Genomic DNA, 24,598 nt, shown 5'->3' on the forward strand with positions numbered 1-24,598 from the left:
GTAACCCTCCTTTTCTTTATTCCCCCCCCTTTTAATTTTTTTTTTTTTATGGAGGTATTACAACGAGAAAGCTTTTAGTGCGTTAAGGTCTGCTGCATTGCTTTTAATTTTGCAACTTAATATGCGGGCTTGCATTCAGCCCGACTGCAAGGGCAGTCTCGGGGTGTAACTGATACAGACACAGCGGAGCTCTGCTTAGTGTAAGCGATCTGATACTCGCCGAGGCAGATGTCCCCCATGGCAGCCTTTCACACAAGTATTGTTGACAATAGATGGCATCGGTTTTTGTTTTCAGCCTCCAACATGCGCGGCAGCGCCTTGCCAGAGTGTTTCTTGTGAAGTTGCCTTTCCTGTTAAAAGGGGGGGATTAAAGAATGCGCTTGGGTGGGACCGGAGCCCTTGGAAGCCTGGCTCCGTGTTTGTCAGAGTGCTGCTGGGGAGAGCTGGCTAGCAGGCTCCCCTTCCCAGCTCCTTTGACATGTTGGGACAGTTGGAAAGCATTGTGCAAGGCTGGCTGCTGATAGCATGATATTCTGCCTAGCAGGGAATTTCTCAGGGAAAGGGCTGGGAAAATGAAGGGAGGGAGGAAGTTAGCTGCAGATGAATGCTTGGTAGCTGCAGACACTGACCAAGCTGCTAATCTCTGGCCAGACCTGCAGGGGTAGAACAGATTGGTCTCATATGTCAAGTGTTGTTTGGAAGAATGAAAACATAACTGTTTTAAAATGACTTTTTTTTTTTTTTTTTAATGGAGTACTTGTTTTCAGAGGAGAATTTCTTTTCGGAGTGTGCAGTTTTTGTACAACTCTGCCTGAGAAGGCTTCCCCTGCTAAAAGGCAGACAGGAGAAAAATTTGGGAAAATAACACATTCCCTCCTTGGCAGCAGCTCAAAGAAAATAAGGAGGCAGAGTGGGATTTTTTGTAAGAACAATGTATTTATTATAATTTGTCTATTTTAGATACCATGTTGTGAATGATTGTGTTTGTATGATTTGCCATTGGAGAACCCTCAGACTCTGCCTCCATTCTTTTCCTGTCACATTAAATGCAGCAGTAAGTCCTCATTTGCAACAAGTCTCATCTTTCCCTCCTGCCATTTAGACAGGATGGGACCCTAAAACTCCACACACCAAAATCAACAGAACAGACTCTTTTAACATAAGTTACAAATGCAGCCAAGCTTTTAGTCTATTTGCCTTATTAAATTGGCCATGAGGTAAAGGTAATTGATAACAAGATAAAGCAGGGTAGAACTTTTATCAATATATTTGAACAAATGGTAGGTCTGCCTTTTCTGGAGAAACTGCTTTGATAGGCAGTCTTAATAAAACCTGTATATGTTAATGTAGACTAAGTCATGATGGGAGGGAAGAAATACCAGATGACATGTCTGTGAACAAGAGACTCAATTGAAATAATTTGTTTTTCCTGAAAACTCCTCTTTGTTGCCATTTGCAATGACAAGAGGATCAGTTCCACAGCCTTCATTCGCAGGATTAGTCCCGGTGAAATCAATACCATCATTAATGGATTCAGGGTCTGATGCAAGGGGAGTCCTGTGTACTCTGAATACACTTTGACAGTGAGTGATGTAAGCACTTTTTAGGAGAGTGAGGGATTTTCTACAACGGCTTCTTCCTCTTCTCACAGCATTATTCTGACATGGAGCAGAGAAAGAGGTCACTTCCCTTGTGCTTTTATTTCTTGTCCATCACTGATATGCACAATGCAACAATGACACTGGAAGATTTGAAAGGAAAATGGGGAAGGGTGTAAGTTCCTCTGGCTGGCATTAGAGGGAAAATTTGAGTGCATTTAGATGGGAAGGTTTTTTGTTGGCCTCATTCATGGGGCTGCATGTGGCACAGAGCATCTGCTCAGTGCCATCCAGGATTAGGGAGCAGTGCTGCTTATTCCAGGTGGGGAGACCACAAAGGTGTAGGGCAAGGCTTTTCTCATGGCTGCCTGCTAGGACATGGCTTCTGTGCTATGAAGATGCCAGGGAGGCTCTACCAGGAGCCTGACTGGAAATCCTCCTTGTTTCACACTTCCTTTTGCACAGCTGGAGCAGCCCTGCCTGTGGGGGTGATCTTTTCACTGCAGAAAAGTGAGAGCCTGCAGGACTTCCTTCCTGCAGGACAAATAGATCTTGAATGTTCTGGGGCTGTGAAAAATGCTCTGATTTCTCAGTAGCTGCTTACATGAGACCTATTCTTGTGGGCTGCCTGAGTTTTACTTTGTGTTAAAGATCAGTGGAGTTCTTAACCCCTATCTGCCAAGGGTGAAGCTTGGAACATTTGATCCCAGTGTATGAACACAGAGGGACAGGAAACCATATATGCCTAAGAAAGAGAGGGCCAAGAGAGCATAACTGTCCATCTGCAGGGCTCATCTGGACTCTCCTGGCTGTGGGAGAAAGCACCAAAAAAGGTAACAGGGCAGAAGGGGAAGTGCAGTCCTGGGAGCATTTCGTTGCCTTTGAGAGGAGCTTTGTAGGGAGTTTGCAGGACTGGGCTCCAGGTGCACAAAGCCTGAGGCCACAGACTTGTGAGTGCAGAGAGTGGGAGCCTGCATTCAAAGCAAGCTTTCATTCTTTAAAAACTGTCTCCTCTTAGTAACTACCCCCTGGCAGCTTCTAGTGAGAAAGTTGCTGCTTTGGGAAAGGTGTGTGTGCAGGGGATGATGTGCTGACTTTGTGCAGAGCTGCTGAGTGGTCAAATGGGTGAGAATGGATTTGGGGGCACTCTACTGGAAGGAAGGCACCTACCCCATGTGTAGGCACCTCCTCCTGGGGAGCTGCTCCTGCTTGGAAGGTGTAGCTGCTGCTTGTCTAGGATTTGGCTAAGGCTGAAATTTGACTCAGAGGCATCCAAAGGTCGTATTAGATCTGACCTCTCTGGATGAAACACCGAGGTCACAGGACTGTTGAACTATATAACTTTTTTTTTTTTTCTTTCCTGATGCTTTTGTGCATTCAATTAGCCCAGCAGGGAGGACGTCCAGCACTCTGTAATTTGGGATCCCTCCCACCCCCGGGGGAGCTTGCTCCTCTATTTCTTGAAACAGATTGGATCAACCAAAAAGGTTAGGGACTGTAACTCTGTTACTTAGCTGGTATGTTAGCTGTGTGGCTTACATCCTGCTTTAGGGAAGTTGCTCCTTTCCATGCATTTTTCCTTTGGAACCTCCACCACAAACTGATGCCTCTTCCCTTCTTCCTGCCCCCTGTCCATGAAGCATAGGGGCACGTCCTGAGCAGAAAATCTTGTCTACAGCAGAGTTGGAGATAGAAGAATTGTGGGACTGTCCTGCTGGCTTGCAGTGAGGGCAGGACCAAATAGCTGAGGAAGCAGGTGAAAGAAAGGGAAAAAAGCAGCAACCTCTTAAGCCACTGGAGTAATTTCTCCTTTGAATTTTTTCCTGTGGTCATAAATACCTGGTGAGTCACTTAATGGCTGTGTGTCTGTTTCTGTATCTCCAAGGATAAGGACACCTTTCTGTATTTAGCCCATGGCTCTGCTGGTGCTTAGTTCATTAGTGTTTATAAAGAATTTGTAATACCAAAATGACAAGTTTAGACAGTGCCTAAAACCTTATTTTTTACTGATTTCCTAGATCATCTTAGACTATTTTCTTGGTGTGTTCAGACAGATATGTGCTAGATTTCTAGATTATGGGTATAAAACCACTGAAGCCCAGGGAATGAGGTGAAGGCAGACCAGGCTCAGTGGTGATGCTGTGCTGGTCTGTGCTAGAGGGCATTTCCTGTGTGCTTGAGGATTGAATTGTTTGTGCTGCATCTGGACCAGTCTTCCTGTGAAGCTGTCATGTGTGCTCCAAAAATGCACAAAGGCAGCTTTTGCTTCCAGATCCACCATGGTGTCATAAGCTTGGAAGAAAAAAATCTACTCAGCAAGATGCTGGACCTTATCTGCTTGTTCAGTCTCATGTTGATGAGAGCAGTTGAAATTGTAACCCCTGGGGCCAGGCTGAGCTGCAGTGGGGAAAATATTAGGGAAAGATTTCAGGCAATGGAAACATGACATGTTTCCACACCCTCTTGTGTACAGAACACAAATAAAGAGCATTTTCCCTTGAGACTTGCTGTGGAGGGTGTGAAGCAAAGTGGAACCCACCCGTTTGCACATTTTCTGGTTTATGTCCTTAAATGGCAAAGAAAAAAAAATCTTTGGAATTTAGCTCATAGAAGGGTTATAAATAGATTTGTGGAGATAAAGTTTTGCTGTAAATGCTCTGCTGTGGGATCTATTCAGAGGGGTAACTTTGTAGGCCAACAGATATGAAGAGGAAAGGTATTGCTAAATGCAGGAAGACAGTGTCACTGCACATACATGTATGTGTGACCTCCCCAACCTTCCCCCAAAACTGTGGGACCTAAGAGGTGTGGAAATCACTGTGTCCCTTCTAAAAGTTAAATAACTTGGTGTGAGGAATGGTGTTCATGATGTGAAATGGCTAAGGGGCCTGAACCTGTGACAGCTGTGCAAACTGAGATGTGCTGGCAGCTCGTTTTGTGTCCTTGTCCAGAGGAACTGGCTCTGCCTAGGGAGGAGCAGGGCTGGACAAAGCCTCACCCAGCAGCAGCTCCTGGGCTCCTTCAGAAGCCAAGGTTAGATCCTGCAGGCTGGTGCCCATTGGATTCCAGTCATCTTCAAAGGCAGCTCTGCCCAAATGAAGCAGTCTGTGATCAGGCCATTGTTTGTTTCTTATTTGCAAGGCTTTGATGTTCTCTCTTGCCTTTCTCACTGCCACAGGGCATGTTACTACCCTTTCCCCACTTCATTCTTTTCTCTGACAGTGAGCTCTCTAATGGTGTTGATTTCTTTTTCCCCCCCTTGAGCCAGAGCATTCACCCTGGTAAAATCTTTCATCCCAGAAGCACAAAGGCATGACCTTGTATAATTCCTCTCGATTTCAGAGGACCTAGCAGTGCTAGTGTGATAGCCCAGACCATTCCTTTCTAATATCAGCTGCTGTACTGAAAGCAATTTCTTCTCAGTCTGAGTAGGTTCAGCTGCAGAGGGAGGAGGCAAAGGATTTTATGTGTACCTTCCTAATGACCTCATGATAACCTCATTTCTCTCAGTGATTTCAACAGTCATTGAGCTGGGGAGAATTTGGCTTTGCTCTGGCCTAGTTAAAACTCGTAGGTTTGGAAAAAAAATTCCAGGAGCTTGGCTAAAATGTGTGGAAAATAGGAGTGGTTTGGAGAATGTTTGGCCAGCTCTCATTTACCTGCACAGCTTAAGGTGCTGCAGGATGCCTCTAGCCAGCATCACTTTGGAGGGCTGCAGCCCTGGCTCTGCAGAGGGGAGAGAGGTTTTGCTGCTTTGTTTGGCTTTGGGAACAGCGTATCCCCATGTGCAGAGCCACACCCCTCCCGTGAAAATGAGGAGTTTCATTCAGATGTCTGATAAGCCACAGCTGTTGCTTTGCCACTTCAAACGGAGCTTGGATTATAAAGACTGAAGTGCAGCGTTTTAATTGCTGTAAATATGAACAAGAGCATTTAGGCAATCCAGATGATCCAGAGCCAAGCATTTCTGTGGCTAATGTATATTATACTGACAAAAGCAGGCCAGCTGAGAATTTCCCTACTGCTGTAGGGAAAGCACCACTAATTTTTTTTTCTGCTGCATTGGTGAAAATGAGAGAGGACCTGGGCATTAGCTGGCCTGAATCTGAACTTCATTTCAGTGGCTGTACTGGCATACATTTCGTGATGTAAATGATACTGAGGGCGTTTTAAAAATCTACATTGGATCTAGTCTGTTTGATTTCCTTGAGTCAGAGGAATTCAGAATTCCCTGTGAGCTGCTCGCTATCAAGAAGCTGGCCCTTTTTGTTTGATTTTCTACACATCCCCTGAAGGACAATGACAGCAGGAAATTGGGTCAAAATCCCAGTAACAAGCACTCACTGGGAAATGATATTTTGCACAAGAGAGGGCACTGCAAACCCAGAAAGCCAGGAAAATTCCATTGCTCCTCACTCCCTGGTGATTAAAAGGCCCTGCCATATATGGGAAAGGTCTGAGCTTCATTCACTCCAGCCACAATAGTAAATGGCTTATTCACTGGACACAGTATGCAATCAAGGAGCATATTGACAATAAAGAGGAAAAGCAGGAACTTTTGTATGTAGTCTGCTTTCTCTGCTGTGTGTTATTAGAACCTTTGTGAGCAGCTTTTTTCTTGTTCCTTTATTTAGATCCCTGTAAACTTCAGTCAGTTTTGTTTGCCACTTAACCCTCCTTCTAAAACCAGACACACCAGCCTATTTCCTCTCCTCCCCCCATATAACCCAAACAAGAAAAGAACATTTCCTTTACCAGTGCACACATATATAAACGTAGTTCCTTGGTCTCCAGTGCACCTAGCGTGCATTTATATGGCTAAAAACTGGGATTAGTGGACAAAATCTCCTTGTCACTAGGTAGAGAGCATTAACTTTAAGAAAAGCAATGATTAAATGCCAGTGTTCTGGGGTCAGGAATGGGACCACAGGAGTGAGGCAAATACATGTGTGTGTATAAATAAGGATGAGTTTTTGGGGGAGGAAGGGAGCAATGTGTTTTGGGTGGGAGCTGCAGAAGGGGCCCCAGTGCTCCACACAGCTCTCAGGGGGTTTCCTTTCCACCACATCAGTTTTTAGGCAGTGAAACCCTACACAGACAACACTGAGATGCAATGTCACTGGAGCACAGTTGTGTTTACATTCTTGCTTTTCAGCTTATTTTGTTTGGGGGCTGCTGCTCTCTGCCATCAAAATCACGGGGATAAAGTAGTTGGTGTGGCTGGATTTTATTTCACATGGAGAAAGGCAGTTTAAGTGGAATAATGTACTTTAAGGCAAGATGTGCTTTGCTTGATGGAGATTTTCTGGAGTTTGCATGGTTTGTTTTGTGTTGACTATCTTTGAAACACATTGTTTGTGTCATATTGGTAAGTTTGGAGATTCTCTGATATCTCCTACATAATTTTGCTGAGAACCCACATCTTTGTGGCCAGGAGGGATGATGGATCAATTGGATTTCCCAGACTACACCTATTCATTCCACACCACTCTCATGTTGTGAGGCCACGTTTGACATGGGTGTTACAGTCAGCCACAGGACAGGTTGCCTGGATTTGAAACCAGCAAATACTTTTCATCTCTGGCCAGCAGTGCTTCTGAGGAGGTGGCATTTGACCATTATCACAAAGACATGCCAAGACCTGCCCACTGAGCAGCTCTAATGTGGCCAAAAGAAGCACGGTCAAGTTGTGACTGTTGGGTAGGGCAATAGTAGCACATGAATAATTCTGTTTTCCAGCTCGTAGAAGGATCAGGGGTAGCCAATTTGGAGACTGAAATAACTACTTATCTAATCTCATTCATATTTTTTCATTCAGGATTTGGATTGGGAGAAACTCTGCATTGTATCAGCTTTTTAAATGGCATCTGGAGCCTTTGGAAAAGGTCCTTGAGCAATAATCACACTGAATGCAATAAGTATTATTGTGTGGTCAAAAATGCTTTTCATTTCTTCTACTTTGACCATCACCATGATTCCAAAAGGAGAGCGGAGACTGCTTTGTTTTCCTTTTACCTCTTAAAAGAGGGAAATGTAAACAAAGCATGTTTAGGAGTAATTTTTCCTTTGGTTTTTCTCTCCCCTAACTGATTTGTGTCCCAGCTCAGTGTTTGTGCAGTCTCATTCTGGCTGCCTCTAGAGAAGCTTTGCAGCAGCTCCTGGTGATTAACTCTGCTGCTCTGCACTGTCCCCATGGTCAGTAAAGATGTTTATTGCTTCACCTGTCAAACCAAAAACTACTTTGTCATTTTTGTGCCATCTGCCGAAGTGACCTAATTGCTTTTCAAAAATAGGCAGGTTTTGTTTTGCCTTTTTCCCTCCCCTCTGTTCACTATCACCTGTAAATAGATGTGAGCTCCTTTCTTGGAGTCAATATATAGCAAACATATTATTAACAAGTGGAGAGGGAGTAATGGTGTGTTTGCCTTCTGTGTCAGAGTAGCTGATAAAGATCAGTTCATCTCAGTGAAAAATGAAAGGAATTTACTGTATGCGCAGGAAATATGTTTTGTTATAAATGAACAGATTGAAGTGGTGACAGGCTATGAATCTGACTTACATGACAAAATACAGCTATACACTTCTGAAAGCCTGGAGACTGGTGTGATGAACTGGAAAAAACATTATAATCTGAGCATGTTATTTCTGTCTCTCCTGTGACCCTTCAAGGCAATGGAAAGTCACTGATGGAAAGGCTGTTGGCATTAGCAGGCACAGAGCTGGTTTCATTGCTCCTGCTTCCATGCTTACAGATCTCTGAGGCTGAATTTAAATAGGTACACTCAGTGTTTCCCAATTTAGAATCAAATACCAGAAGCTATAGGTATAAAAAACCCCCACAACCAACACCCACAATCTCCCCCCCCAAAACCAAAAAGCTGGGAAAGCCATACACAGGTCATCCTGTAGGCAGTGTAGGACAATTCCCAAAAGCACATTCACAAGTGTTTTGTCCATAAACACCTCTGTTTATTAACAAAATACAATAAACTTTTTTCTTTTTCTTTTTTTTTTTTTTCAGTGAGGATTGGGGTAGTTTGCTGCACTTTCTAGATTTTAGCAAGGGGAAATAGCTATCATTCTAAAATGTGTTTCTTGGCCCATGGATATTGCTCATGTGAATTCAAGCAAAAAAACCCCAAAACCCTAATGAATGGAAACTTGCAGAAGAGTTACCAGCAGCTGCTTTTATTATGGACCATGGCTCTGACATGATCTCACACACGTTTAAGACAAGTGTTACCTCACTGGCTTCAATGGAAATGCTTTTCATTTGCAAGGGAGTAAATGAAGCCAGAATCAGACAGAGACCTAGGGAAACTCTCTGGGAGAGGGTTTTAGTCTGGGAAATGTGCTTTACATACGTATAAAATATATGGGCATATCTGCACACTGCAGTAAATGTGTCAGGCCACCTGAGAGAAAGAGGCCAAGTTCTGCTTTGAGGAGCACCTGTGTAAATCCAGAACGGACTGCAGGGAAAATGTGCCAGGGAGGGCCAAAGAAGTATCTAACTTTCTTTGAGTGCTGGAGTGCATTTTTCTTACTGGATTTCTCAGGTTTCCTTGATCGGATGGCTAGAAAATACAGCAAAATCAGACTGTTCTCAGGGAGCTTCGTGTTTTGCAAAATTGGAGGACGGTGGCTGTGCTCTATTGAAAATGCAGCTATGGTCTCAAAAAGGCAGAAGAACTTTGAAACTTGTTCAGGTCCAGCAGAGGTGGTAGTTAAGAGGAATATTTTGGTGCTACAGTGACAGTCTGCAGCTGTGGTATGGGCTTTGCTGTTTTTCTGGGTGTGAGGAAATGCAGTTGAAGATGTGACAGGTATTGGTAAAGGGACACAAGAGAGGGATTTGCTGTCCTGGTTTGTTGCTCTCCTCATGTTTTGGTAGCCCTGCTTGCTGCTCTCCTGTGCTGCAGCAGCTGAGGTACAGGCACACCTGGCACCAGAGCCTGCAGCCTCTTGGGTGTGAGCTTTGAAATGTTGTGTTTAGGTGCACAGTTGATTTTTTGCAGGATTTCCCACCAGTGTAAACACTGGTTTCAGATGCTTTTTGCTTTACTCAGAGTTTGAGGCAGTGATGTTTTCAGGTGTGTGGTGTAAAGTTTCCCTCTAATGTGGTTTGCAGCTGATGCTGTGCACTCCCTGTGATGGAGGGAAAATGTTTTAAGACTATGGAATTCAGTAGTGTTAACTTTCATTTTTACTTTCCTTGAGGACTTGAAGGAAAGCGGAATGATGGTAATTAAGCTTGATCTGTAGCCCAAAATTGAGGGGGGGAAGGCAATAAAGTATAGGGAATGTTTTAAATGGCCCTATCTGCTTATTTAAAGGGAGCTCTTAGAGAGTGGGGTTACAAGCCTCTTCTCAGCCTATTACAGGTTTCTAAGTGTTCAGTGTGTGAGCCAAAGCTAATTATATTGTCCACAGAAAAAGCACAGCAGAAGCTGGTGTCCCTGTGGTTCATACAACTGCTAATTATTTCCAGTGGTGATGCTGAAATGTGTTTTTACATAATTGGTCTGAGATCACCAACTTGTTTCACGTAGATGCAGTTCTGCACCAGGCAGGAATGATTTCTGCCAGCTGCAGGGCCCTGCCAGATTCACAGTGGTAGCACAAAGTAGGGAGCCTGTTGCTGGAAGCATTTGAGATGAGATTTTTCTTTTAGTTCCCCCTAGGTCTTTCCCCTGAGGAAATTCAATGCTGCTGATAGAGAAACTCCAGTGGGAGAGCTCATGTTTGAGTACAGCACAGAAATCCTTTTCTTCTGCTTGTTTCCAGCATTCTTCTGTCTTATAATCCACCCCATATTTCTGTTTTAATATTGTCTTTAGTTGAACAGCACTTACCAAATTCAAATTCTGCCTTGTATGTGCTAAACACCACTGTGCATGTTATGGGTCCTTTAACTGAGACAAAAACTGCTAAAGTCATGTGGAAAGTCAGTGAGAGAGACAGACAGAGGTTGGGAATTCTGTCTCCTACAGCAAGGTCTAAAATATGCTCTTATCCCAGGGAATAATGCCCATAGGTGTCCAGATTTTGGCCAGGACAGGATTAATTTTTTTGCAGTAGTTTGGGGGTGGGTGCTGGTGGAATTGTCTTCAACTAAAAGGCCATTTTGATGAGATAGAATGCCTCGTTTATATCTTAGATATAAATTACATTTTGACATTTCTACGAGTAGTAGAAAACAAACACACTCCACTTGTGTTGGTGTTCCTGTGTGCTTGAAAGATGACCTGTCCTCTTTCCCCCCATGCATTTTCTGTGTGGACATAATGCTCCTATTCAGTATTCATAAAGACACTAGTGGCTACCCAACTGGACTGCTTGATGAGGAGAGGCATTTGCAGAATTCCACCCAGCTGAAATCACTAATTCTGCAAGTGGAATTTGTTTATACGTTTTTTCTTTGTTAAAAAATATGCAATTAGTGGTTTACAATGTTTATATGGATAGCACCAGCTGAACCTTGCTCCAGTCCATTGCATGCTATTTTAATGTGATCTACAATAAGCATTGTGCAAAAAAAATCTGACTGGGATTTCAAATTTTAAGTCAAATTTGGTCTAGTATTTCCAATTTTAAGTTCATATTCAAAGTAAAAAGTTTTGTCAAGCTTAATTAATCTCCTTAGGTGATATCAGGAAGTTTTTTTTAAGGAATAGAAATGAAGGAGACCTAATAGAAGTAAGCTGCTATCCCGCAGCTTTAAGGGATTGAATCTTGAACTGAAGATCCTGAAGTATGAAGTCAATTCACCATCCAAAATTCACCTTTTCCATTCAGCAGTCCCTGAAATCTCTTTTGGGGAGCCAGCTGTGCTCATATCCAATTTCTCCCTATCAGGGCAAGGGTGCCAGTTCAAAACTTTGGGGTGTGCCATCCATGCTAAGAGGGCAGAGTGTCAAACATGCTGTTTGTGTGAAACTGAGGGACACTGCTGTCCCAGACTGCTTCCTCTTTTACCTGATTGCTTTATTTTCTATGTCTTTTGCTTTACTTTATTGATCTCTGCTACTTCTGGCTTAATATCACAGCAATAAGAAGCTCGTGGACAATTTATTTAAGTAGCTTTTAGGCAATTACATTGTTTAATGAGCAGTATACTAATTGCAATGAAACCCAAGCAATCTATATCCAGGTTCACCTCTGGTGAAGTTAATTTCTAACCACTTGTTATTCTACAGAATACATCTCAAAGTGGTGCCAAAAAAACCAAGTTTCCTATCTCCTTTAAGATTGAAAAAAAGCTTCTGTGTTCACTAGAGTACTAAATAAAGGGTTCTAGAGAAAAATGTCTGCTTTGGAGACCCCCAGCACAATATTCAGAAGTGACCCTTACAGACAGTGAAATGCCTCTAGAGGAGCTCCACATCAAAAGCTGTAGACACTCTCCAGTTTGTGGCATGGTGCTTCCAGCAGCTTTGAATGAAATGTAAATTTCCAGAATGAAAGTAATCATTCCTCTTCTGGGTTGTCCCATGGCACATGCACAATATAATCTGGATTTCCCCAAAACTGTGCTTTCAGAAAGTTTTAATTGTCATCATTTGGATTGGGAGTTACTCTCCTAAAAGAGCAGCTCTGGCTGTTGTGGGGATTTTTGTCAATTTTTCCTGTTGACTATTATTTTAGCATTTGTTCTGCTAGCAGCCGATGTAGACTGCCCAAAGAAATATGTGCCTGCCTTTGACCCACCTGAATCCATTCAGGGGCTTCACATTTCTAAGATTCTAGTTGTGCTCACTGAGGGGACATGAAATGCAATTTTTGAATGCTGTTCTGTCTTCAAACAGCTCAGTCGCTGCCCCATGGCCAGAAGTACCAGATTTTGTTAGGACCTTCAGCTGTTGCCATCAACCTCAGAATAACCTCATTTCTTGTGCATAAACTTATGTAGATTGAGAAAGGCTTCATTTGATGGAGACCAAAGATTCAAACATTTAAGTAATTGCTGTCTAATTATCATAGCCTTGATAATGAAAAAGAAAAGGATATAAGTTACTTTGAGCCATCAGATAAGAAATATAGATCCTGTAGTGCATGCTATCTGCAGTATTTCAGTTCCTAAAATGTGTCTATGGTTAGCAGCTTTAGTCACTTGGTGCTGTCTTTGATTATAACAGTGCTGAACTTTAGCTTCAAAATTGAAACTTCTGATTTTCTGGTACATCAGTAAGTGAAACCTAAACCCATGTAATCTGTAAAAATAAATGTAATTACTTTAGCAAATGTGTTACAGCTGGCCAGGTTTAACATTAAGGTACCTGTTTCTTATAGCTGACTAGTGTCAGAAGACAGATGATGGCTTGAGCTGTGCTTTGCAGGCAGAATGGTGGAGAAAAATGATTGCTTTGCATTCTTCTGTGTGTATGTTCAAGTGAATTAAACAGAGTTGCAGATCTGACCTCTGACACTTCTTCCCACTATTTTCTTCTGTTTAAAGCATTTTGGTGAGAGTAGCTTTTTTTAAAAAAAATTTCAAAATTTCTGGTAAAACTGTAGTTAAGTGGGAAGCTTCAAAATTGAACCCTTGGTAAAATCTTGAACACCTGAGCATCTGAAGCTGTGACTGATCTCCTTCAAGGTGGCAGTCTGCTAGAGCAGGAGATGGGAGTCTTGCATGCCAGCACTGGTGCTGCTTTGGTTTTGCTTCAGCAGAATTTTTGCCCTTTTTTCCTTGGTTACTTACCTAGCAAACATGTTTGAGATTTCTGCAGTAGCACAGAGATCACGGGCTGAGTGCAGCAAAGCTCTTCAGCTTTGGTCAGAATGCCATGGTGAAAATAAGATGATGAGAGGCTGTGCAAGGCCTGTCTCTGGCCAGGGCACAGGCACAAAGCACTGCTTGCACTGGTGTGGGTCTCTTCATTCTTCTCCAGACTTTGGTGTCCCTTCCTGTTGTGGATAGAGCCTTATTAATCTGCTATAAGAGCACACTTTCCTGACCCTTTGGAAATTTCAGCAGCTATTTTTCACAGGAATGCTGTGGCTTGAGGCTTAATTAGGGCCCACAGAGTGTTTAGAGGTCCTTTAATGAAAGGTGCCCTGGAAGTGATAAGTGCCCTGTGATGTTATTAACTGAAGTGATGCCTACCAAGAACTAGTGGTAGATAAGGCTATCATCAGCTGCTAAGCTGTTCTGTTCCTGCTCTTTGATCTTGCAGGTTTCTAGTTCTTCCACTTGAGCAGTTTTAAATTCCTCCTCACAAAGGACACCTATTGAAGTAATGTGGACCAACTGATTTTTGGATCACTAATTCAAACAACTGGAGCAAATTAGTAGGTTTACAGTTTCAGGCTCAATTTAGAGCATTGGGGTTTTTAGAGTTGCTTTCTGGGAGGCTTAACATTTAGGAACAACTGTCTTGAGTAGCCGGGGTATGTAACAGGACAAGAGTACCTGTGGGATCTTCCTGAGAGGTGGCCCCATTCTTGTTCCCACATATTCTGGTCTTTCCAAGAGTCATTTTTCTCCTGTGAAATGTTACTGGGAGTGTTTTTGTGGCATCATTAACAGCTCTGTATCCTTACCTTAACCATCCTGGACTTCATGCAGCATCTGGAAATAAAAGCTGCAGTGAAAGCCTAAACTTTGTGGGGATTTTGTTTTGCTTTGGGTTGCCCTTTTTTTTTTAAAGAAGAAAAACGGTAGTTTCTGAATGACCTGCAGATATTATATGGGCAAAATTCCTGCTCTGAATGGTTCCCAGGATACCTCTGCATTGTGTATGTCCCAAGCAACTTGTAGCTGGGATTTGTTTTGTTTGCTTGCAAAAGAAAATTAATATATCATGATGGGCAATGCACGGCACATAAGTCAAATTACACAAACAACTGAGGATTTTTTTGTGTTCTTATATCTGTCCATGGATAATATTTAGAAAACAAAGTAATTTAAAAACCTTAAAGAATTTTGGCTGCCTTTCAGAAATGGTAGAGTTAAGTCAATAAAATGCTCAGTAGAGATTGTATGTCCCCAAACATATTTTATCTTGACAGGTTATATACTATTGAGAGCTGCAGCCATGACTTGAAGCCAAGTTGGGAAAAGAACAGTTCTGTTACAGGGCTGCATTTGATGGGAATCTGAGGAGGGAAAGGGAGAGAATTGTGTGAGCTCTGAGAATGCCAAATGCAGAAAGCCTTTCTAAGCTGAACTCCTGGGCTCCATAAATCATGGTAACATCAGTAGGTCTTTACTGATTTACATCTCTTGGGCATCTGTTTTGGTTTTTATTTTACACAAACCTAATTTCTCTGGATGCATGAAAGCATGGAGTTTTAATAGAAGTTATATTGATGGGCAGTAGCTTGGAGTCTGTGTATGAAAGTTTGTAGTCAGTATCATTGACTTAAAAAAAATAACTAAAACGAACAAGTGTGGCAATGTCTAGCCTCCATGACCTGGATCAAATCAATCCATGATTTCTCTGCACTGATGTGGCTCTGTTGAAGTTTGCTCATCACCCCTCTTGCTTCTATGCCAGTTTATGACTGGAAAGAATGGACTTTTTGGTCAGGAGACTGGAAATTACCAGTTATGTGACATTAGAACCGATAGTTTATTGCCCTTTGGGTCCTCCCATCTGAAAAGAATGTAAAAAATACATTCAAATAGCAAGGAGGATAAATTCTCTCTGTGATATCTGTTGAAGGAGGGTCAGTAGATCCAGTCCCACTATTGCAGGATTGCAACCCTTTGGGTTTGTGGAGGCAGAAAAGTGGTGCTGTGGAGCAGCAAGTGCCTTCTCTCTGCTTTAGTTACCCTCCACGTGAGTCTTGTGCAGTCCTGCTCTTTTAATCCAGAGAGAGGCTCCAGGTAAAGGTGGAGGTCTGGCACAAGTGTTCATTCATCCCTTTTTTTGGGATACCTTTTGCAGGTCCTAAAGGAAACTTGCAAGCAGTGCAGGATGGGTATGGGCTGCAACAGCTTCCCTCGAGGGCAGGGAAGAGTAACTCTGAAGTGAACTTGGATGGTGTTTTGGCCAACTTAATTAGCAGAGGTTGGAATGGTTTGGGGTTAAAGTTGTGAAAGAATTATAGAGGATTTAAGTTTACTTCTCAGTCATCTTACATGAGCATTGGTAAGGCTTTGAAAAAGAAAGTTGAGAGTCTGTTCTCCTAAAACTTTTGCTTTGGAGCATCTTTAGCATGATGTAGATCCTGTAAGAGGATACAGTGGACTATTGTTGGTTGGTGAACTCAACTTTTGCCTGTCCCCTCAGAAACCTGACTTCTAAAAGACACCAAGCACTCTTAAAGTAAGAAGGTGCTACAATCAGAATATTTGTCAGGCTGTCTTAAAAATAAGTATGACTGTAAATACACAGCAGTATGCACTGCCTGATAGGGTTATGTGGCGTGTTAAAAAGTTAAACAAATGATATTTAGATTTGTAGGTTTTTAATTGTTTTTCCTTCACAGAAATATCTTGAGAAGATATTTTGTTGTGTTGCTACTATTAAAACAGATATTTTGGACTATTATGGTTCAATTGATTAAAAAAAATCCAAAACAACAACTTGGAGAAATGTTTATATTTTTCCTTCTTAGATGCTTGTCCTTGATTCAATGAACAGTGGCTTGAAGCTGATAAGGGATGCAGTTCAAAATGCTTGACTGCAGTGTGGAGGCAGCTGTTGGGAATTAAAAACCTCAGAGGACCACCCTTCCCAATGGCTGTGTGTGTTGGCCTGAGAGGTTTCATCTGTCCCTGGATGTCTTTCTTAATCCACTTAGGTGTTGTCAGATAATTCTGTTGGGGAGGCTGGGGTGGTGCTGTTTGCACACAGAGTGAGACTGACCACCGTGGGATTATTTATCTTATGAGAGGAGAAAACAACTCCTGTGGGAAAAATATTTGAATTAAATACTACATATTGATCCATTCATTACCTCAGGGGTGGGAGGCATGGAAAGCCAGTGGTGAAATGACTTACAGGGAGCATTTAACAGGGTCTCAGGGGTAGCTTTTTCCATCCTTCCTGAGCTCAGCCAGTGCTGCTTGGCATGGAGTGCCTTTCTCTGCCACGAGGTGAGTATTTTCTTTCTAGAACTTTTTCTTTCTCCTTTTGCACAGTGAGGATGAGGCTGGGCTGCACTGGAGCCATTTCACAAGGACAGAGGCAATTGTCTTGCACTGTGTTGTGTTGACTTCAGCTAAAGCAGGAGCAAATCCTTAAGGTGCAGGAGCAGCAATAAGGAAGTGTTGCACATTCAATAATGTGGAAGCTGTGTCTTTTTTGATTATTCATGGAGAGGTCCTACTTTTGAATTGAGAGCTCTCACTAGCCGAAGAACCTGCTGAGTTTTTTTGTCTTCTGATGACTCTTGATCTTGAAAAAGATCAAGACTTGGATAAATAAAAATTATTAAAGCATACCAGGAACTTAGATAGTTAATTGGCTACTCAACTTGAATAGGGTTCCTTACTTTGATTCATTTTCAGAGATACCTGCTAAATGAGACTACATGACTTGAAGTTCTGGGCACTGAAAGGCACAGTGTGATACAGAATTGTAAGGTCAGATCCAGCTGAAGTCAGAAATTACTGAGAGTTGTTGCTGTCTGACAGCTTCACAGTGATTTAAGGCACACAAAGCAATGTATTCCAGCAGTGTCCAGGAAATGCTCTCCAGTTCAGTTCTGAAGACTTATTTTTCCACTACACCTGTGTGTAGTCATTGTGATCTTTAGTAGATTACTGCTCAGGACTTAGTGGTGTCTTTAGGGAAGCATAATGGAATCTGTGTTGCTTAGTGTCTGCTGTAACCTTTTCTAAATAGAGGATTTCATCCCCAGCACCTTTCATCAGGCCTGGATTCACTCAGCTTGTCCTGCTGCAGTAACCTCTCACAGTCACCTTCACTGGGGGTGTTTGCAATGTTCTGCTGAAAGAGAGAAACCTGTAGGGCTGTGAAACTGGCATAAACTTGAGGTCCCCCAGAGAGGAAAGAGAGTTTATTATATAATGCATGTACTTAGACATGGCTTTGGTTGTGTAGGACATCTGGCTTCTTTACTTTTGAAGCAACTTATTGTTGCTTGTTTTCATGGAATAATTGGAATAATTCCTCTAAAAGCTGAACCTGCCATTGTTGGACAAATTTTGCACTTGGCTAAACATATTCAATTATCTGAGACTTTCATTCCTTCAGATATTTCTTTTCCCTAGGTGTTAGGAAATTGCACGATGGTGGCTGGCAGGGTAAGGAAAATCTAAAGCAAAAAGGCTGCAGTGAATGATTGATAGGTGATTGGTACAGGTTTTTAAATGTGAAGGTGTCACTGTGAGCCAGATGAAGTTAATACTGTTACTCCTGAAAGCACCACTAAAAGCATGAACCAGTTAAAGTGAAGTGGCATTTTGGAAGTGAAGTCAGGGTTTTTCAGAGATCACACTTCAGAAAAGCAGACATTCTTTTTTTAGCTTTCACTGGTAGAAATCCAGATGCATGCTTTAAAACTCAGTTTACTCTGGCTGTAGTCAAATAAGTAAAGACAGAATATTGGTCCAGATGGGCATGCTTAAATCACAAACTCATGTCTTAATTTCTCCTCTTTTCCTTCAGTTTATCCTCCCCTTGAAATCTGGTCACCTAAGAATTTTCCTGAATGCTGTGATCTGGAATATTTCCTTAAAATGGCATCTGCTGAGTTATCTTAGATTGCTGATTTACTGCTGTCCTTCCTATGTCTTTTTAGGTTTTTAATTCTTTCTGCAATGATTCTCCATTACTGTCAAGCCTAGGGCAGTAATAAAAAGAAGCTTCTAGTCTTGTACTCAGTTCCTGGTTGTCCCATGACCTCTGATTTCTGTCATGACAAAACATGGTGAGCTACCCCAGTACTTGGCATGATCTTTGATGTTATGCTTCTTGAAAAATAGAATTTACTGGGAGCTGGCTTGTTAGAAGTATGGGATGAGCAGTGTTGAAAAGAAATTAATTTGCTTTCTGGAAGAAATAGCCCAAACAGAAGCTTTTATCAGACTTCTCTCCCACCCTGAAAGAGCCCAGCTGTTAGGAAGTGGGAAGGGATGTGTGCAGGCTTCACACTCACACAATGGTTGGCCTTTTTTATGCAGGCTATTGGAAGGGCTGCTCATTTATAACAACTGTTTGTGTGAGCAAGTGAAAAACTGTCAGGGACCTGTCTAAGGAAATGGTGTTCCATTGGTGCAAAGCATCATCAGGTGTCATGAGATAGATTAGTAAAAATAAATTTGCAAATTTTTCCAGCCATACAGCCCTGGACTGTTATTGTAAAATGAGTAAAGATACTCAAAATACACATTCATTTGGGTTTTCTTTCCAAATCTGAAAAAACATAGTCTATCTAAAGCCTCTTTAATGGAAAATGATTCCCAAGGGGTTGGAGAGCTTCTGTGTCTTTTTTTTTTTTTTCCTGTAATGAAAAAGTTAGCACTGGAACAGGAAGTGCACATAAACATCTACTCAGCAAGCCCCTGACACATTTATGTAGTGGAGAGTTTAGAGGTTAAGAGTGTCCAGTTGGTACTGGGAATGCTCCAAGTTCTCCAGGCTTCCAGTTTCATTGTTGTGTTTGAAACCTTAGGGAAAAATACAAGTACTTATCAAATATTTGCGTTTATCCACATTCTTGCAAGTTACATGCAAGAATGATATTTTAGAGATTCCTTGAACTTAAAGGTTGTGGAAATTCTGTGGTCTGCCCTGTCCCATACCTAAAAATTTTGCTGTTTATCTAGCTGTTACTTTTCAAACTTCCAGAACAATTAGAAAAAGAAGAAAACACACTGTAACAAGGAGAGAAAAAAAAATTCCTTACTCAGGTCCCCTACTGAAAAAGGTTTTTACAGTGTGGGGGTGGTGGGAGAAGCAGGGCCTGGAAGCTTTGTCCATAAAATCAATGGTGGGATCATTTCCAAGGTCAACAGAATATACTGTGCCTGTACTCCTGTAACCTGTAAGTCCCATAAACACGCCTTTGCAACATGAAAATACCCCAGCTCCTCTGGGATTATCCCTGAGGAATGGGTCAGCAGGGGAGGCCTGGCCCCCTCTGTCAGTTTGGTGATCCTTGGGCAGGTGGTCCCTGTGGGATTCCAACGTGATTTTGGGAAATGTGTATCAGGCACGCTGGTCTCTTTGAACAGTTGTTATTACAGAGCTCCAGAACTGAGAAACTTGGGGAAAAAATATGAGGTGAGGAGCAGAAGTGAAGGAGAGTTACTACTGGGTGATATTACAGCTGCTACTACTTAGAATTCAGATAAAAAGCACAGATGATACCAGGATCAGGAGGGTGGGGGGACTGTGAGCAGTGATGAAGATAAGGCAGCTGTAGAGTGCAATCTGTATCATTCAATAAAGTGGCTCTGTTCAGATAAATTGTTGTCATGCAGCCAAAACCAAAATCATATATTAAAGGAACAAGAAAAATGGAACGAGGGACTGTATGTTCTGTGTATGAACAATGTAGAAGACTCTAATACAAATAAAATCTTGGTACCTCCTTGGGGACAGATATTGGCTACTAAGGAGCTCTGTGATTCTAGCAGAGAAAATCCTGTGCAATAGTTGGAATCTGAAACCAGACAAGTAAATTAGAGACACATTTTTGTGCTCTGGGTGATGAACCGCTGGAAGAACAATGTTTGGTTGATTCTTCTCTTGGTGGTGGTAAGAAAATGTGACATCTGCCTTAGGTCACAGAGCCAACAGTTGGGGTTTTTTTACTTCTTCCTTGTAGTTCAGAAGTCCCCTCAAGTTCTATCTAAAAATTGATTTGGGGACTATGTGTGCACAGGGTCAAAAATCCCACTACACAAAGCTGGAATTTTCTGATCACCCCTCAAGTGCAAATCTATTGCAGCAGGAGTATTGAGCTTGGTTAATTAAAACTCCAAGAGGAATAACTTAGTGGTTAATAAACTGTGCTATGGAGCCTGTCTGGAGTTGTCACAAAAAAGTGATCCAGAGATGTCTGCAAAGACAAGACAAATACAGAAAAAATGTGTGGATAATGAGCTTCTACAGACCAAATATGAAGGCTGTTGTTGGACTACTGCAAAATGGCTTTTGGGGTCCCATGCATTAAGGAACCAGAAACTGAGGCTTTTTCTGGATGGGTTCTTCCATGGGTTCTTTCTTTTCTGAATTCCAGTTCTTTCAGACTGGAATTTGTTGTAGATTTAACTTCACATTAATGACTCACATCCACTGGAGGAAAATGAGATTAAGTGAGATGTACTGCTCTGCTGCATCTCCAGAATGACAGCAAACTTTTGATAACTAATCATAATATAGTGACTAAATGTGTTCTTGGATCACTAAATGTGTCAGTAGACAGAAGGCACCTCAGTGATACAACAGAATAAGGAAGTTATTTAATGCTTGCTTTGTATGTAACTTATGCAGAATGGAATGAATTTACTTTGAGCTATCTGTGCCTTCCATGCTATTTTTGTTTTTGGTGTTTTAGGAATAAAGAAATATCTTCCACTAGGTATTTATCAAGAGATCAAATTAGTGGCAGCTGATCAACAGTTTTGTAAGACAATGTGAACCTGAGTTAGAAAACCAAACCCCATTCCTTTTAGAATATTTACATGCTTACTTTTGTGCAGAAGCCAAGGGGGAGGAGTGTTTTGGTATTTTTTTTAAAGGGTGATATGGTAAGAAAATGGGTGTGGGTGAAAGAGAAGACTAATTCTTCTGTGGCATTTATACAGCCAAGTAACTGGGAAGTTGTAAAGTAAAGCATATATTACAAAGAATCAGAATATTTTGTGAGTTGTGTGGTTTAGAGTATTTTTGTTATTATTTTTGTGATGTTTTTCTCCCCCAGGTTTACATTAATATTCTTGGGGAGGGCTAAGAGAAAAGAATTTAGCAAGAGACTTGAAATTGGGAGATGTGAGAGAAAGAAGATGTCATTGGATCTGCAGGTTTGAGATGAGAGAGGAGGAGGGCAGAGCTGTCAGGAGTGACGGAGGACAGAAAAACTAGAAAGAAGGGTGCAGGTTTTTGAAGAACTAATCTGAAATAATGCTGTGAAAAAGAGGGTAGGAAGGGATGAACAGAAGATTTATACATGATTGGAATGATACAGTCATGGAACTGAAACTAGAAACACCAGCTCTGGGCACTGCTGGAGGTGATAAACTGTTTAATACAGGTTTTGAGGGCTGCTGTGTTTTCATTTAGGTGTGATGTTATTCAGTATATTTTAGACTAGTAGTGGAAATTTTGTTAATTGTGGCACTGCTCCATCTGCTGGAAAATAATTTTTTCCTGTTTACCATGGACACTTCACATATCTGATAGTAAAAAAGCAATTGGAAAATCCACCCCCACCCCTTCCCCATGTATTTCAATGCCCCAAAAGCAAATAACTACACTTTAAAGTACTGAGGGGAAAAAAGTAGTGCAAGGCATGATGTTACATGTATATTTTTATATAAATCTCTGGTCACCGGAAGTTTTTGGTGGTTATACACACAATCTTCCTACTTATCAGCAGTCTTTTGGTAACAAAGGTTTGTCTTGTATTCTTCTGTAAGCTGTATGTAGGCAGTATTGACTTGCTGTCTTCTGTGACAGGTCTGGTTGTAGTTCCACCTTTTTTTTTTTTTGGTAAGCACAGAAAAAAAATGTTGGTAACATATTTTTTATGAAATCTAGGAGCATGTTTTTTTTTTTTTAATTGAAAAGCATTAAAATATGTACAGGGTAAATTGTTTAATCTGTTTCTGGGACTCTGGCCCCAGGTCAGTGTTCCAGAGTTGATGTCCTGGGTAGGACACACCATGGCAGAGTATCAGACTTCTGCTCTGACTGTGGTTAACTGGCTCAGTGTGAGCCTCGTGGAAAGTAACAGAAGCTGGATCTGCCATCACATGAGGCTTTAGAAGGAAATTTTCACCTGAATACTTGGGTTAGTTTGAGACAGACCCAGGTTTAATGTAGAATTTTTCATCTTTTTTTGTGTATTCAGTGCTTTTGCTTCCATTTTCTCTGCCCATAAGTTGAGACTTGACTTCTCAGTAGATTGCAGGATGCATTTCTAACTTGCTGTTTTGTGACTTGAAGTTACATTTCCAAATGAGTGCTTGCATAGGCTTCTCTGCTGCATCTTTCATCACCATTTTCAGATGTCTCCCGGTAAATGTCAGGCACTCCATCACCTCCATGACTTCATGTACCTTCACGCAGGGCTGGTGGCCTGGGATATCCTACAAGTGTGTTTATCTTGTCATCACCAGTTGTGCTTTGGACTGGACCTGCTCCTGAGCAGTGCAGAGAGATGGCTGAGTGATTGCAGCCCTTGCTCTGTGCTATCCCACTGCCTAAACTTGCTCTCTTTGCCTGCTTTTGGATCTATCTGTGTCCCAGGATCAAGGACAAGGGGAATATTATCTCCCCATGGCTGAGAGATGGAGAATGTGTTGCCAAAAAAGTTCCTGCCTGCATTAAGTGTGATACCATCTCAGCATTTTAGCAGGATCTGTCACACAGCTGAGACTGCAGCATGCTCTTGTGTCTGTTTGGTCATCTTGCTGTAAACTGTTTATGGGGATTTTTATCAAGATGCTCCATCTGGAATCCCATGTGTGTCATCCTCTTTGTGATTTCGGCAGGGCGTTGCACAATGATTGGCAGGGCTGCCTGATTGATAAGTCTGATAAAATCCATCTGCTCAGCATGACTCAGGTTTGTGTGGTCACTCTCAGCTTGGTGGGAAGCTTTGATGTCTGTTTGAGTCTCAGGTAGCTGCATGGCTTTAACCAGTTATTACCCAGTTGTACTCTCAAATTCTCCTTGTTCCCCTTGCCAAGCAATACATGCAATTTTATTGCCACCTTCCATTTTGTGTAATATGTCTGGGTCTATGTACTATATTGCATTGCAGTATATATAATTATATATATATACACACACACCTTTCCAGGCTTTGTAGTCTGGCCAAAACAGACCTGCACTGGTTGATCGCTTGTTGGGTTGGAAGCAGTGAATGGAAATGGACCAAGTGAAGCAGTGCTCTTCCCTCTAGGTTCAGTGCTTTGATGGTGTTGTCTCAAGCTGAAATAGCAGGCAAATATTTGCTGGACTTGGAATCGCTTACTCCAAGTGACTGACACTGTGCAATCTGTCGTTTTTAATGAGCATTTAACTCATTAAAGTTAGGTGTGAAGTGGAGAAAGTAGTAAGTGCAAAAGATATGATTTGCCTCTGCTGCAGTGGTTTGCAGTTCATGTAACAGTAGCTGGTACTGACTGGAATTAAGGCTGGATTAAAATTTGGACACTAGCTGCAGACCCCATGCATGAAAAACAAAAAAAGAGAAATAAGTTCCTTCATGATAGCTGATTTTTTTCAGAAATGCCTTTTGGTTTAAGTACTACATGCATTTTACAAAGTTCATGTACCTCTGCAGTTTATTTTAAGAGATCTGAATTTATTTGGTGTAGATTTATTTCAATTATCTAATCAGAAGCAGACACATAACTTCTTAGGCTGTCAAAGGTATTCAAGAATGTATGACAAACTTCAAAGGAATGTGTAAGATCTTGCTACACATCTTACTATGCATTTTTATAGAGAAGAGTTAATTAAATTTTCCCTTTCTACCCAGAAATTACTTTTAGGCTAAATTAGGTATGTGAGGTTGTAAGGCTTTTCAATGTTCCTTGTTTCTGCTTTAGCTTTGTGACTGATTAAACAACCAAATGCTTATCTAGATCAAAGAAATAATAAGCAGAGGGGGCATCCTTAGGCCAGTTATCAGTTAAGTTGAACTTAACTGTCAGGTATCCAAGTTCCAAGGCAAGATCTCACCAGAGGGATTAAGCAACAGGGACTGTGTACAAAAATGTTTACTTGCAAAGAAGAAACTTCCAGGGGGAAAGCAGCTCAATTTCCCTGCTCATGCTTCTGCAGGCAGGGTTTTTCTGGGGAATAAAAAGACTGTGCCACCCTTGGGAGTCCTGTCTGGTGTGG

The 24,598-nt window shown here is 41.8% G+C and overlaps 1 protein-coding gene across 10 annotated transcripts in view; it reads left to right on the forward strand.

The window, feature by feature from the left end:
- The window catches only part of CALD1 (caldesmon 1), a 211,457-nt gene that overhangs the window by 45,702 nt on the left and 141,157 nt on the right, over window positions 1–24,598 (forward strand). The gene's annotated exons all lie outside the window — the stretch shown is intronic.

This window comes from Passer domesticus, chromosome 5 (assembly GCF_036417665.1).
Source record: "Passer domesticus isolate bPasDom1 chromosome 5, bPasDom1.hap1, whole genome shotgun sequence".
NCBI classification, from domain to species: Eukaryota; Metazoa; Chordata; class Aves; order Passeriformes; family Passeridae; genus Passer; species Passer domesticus.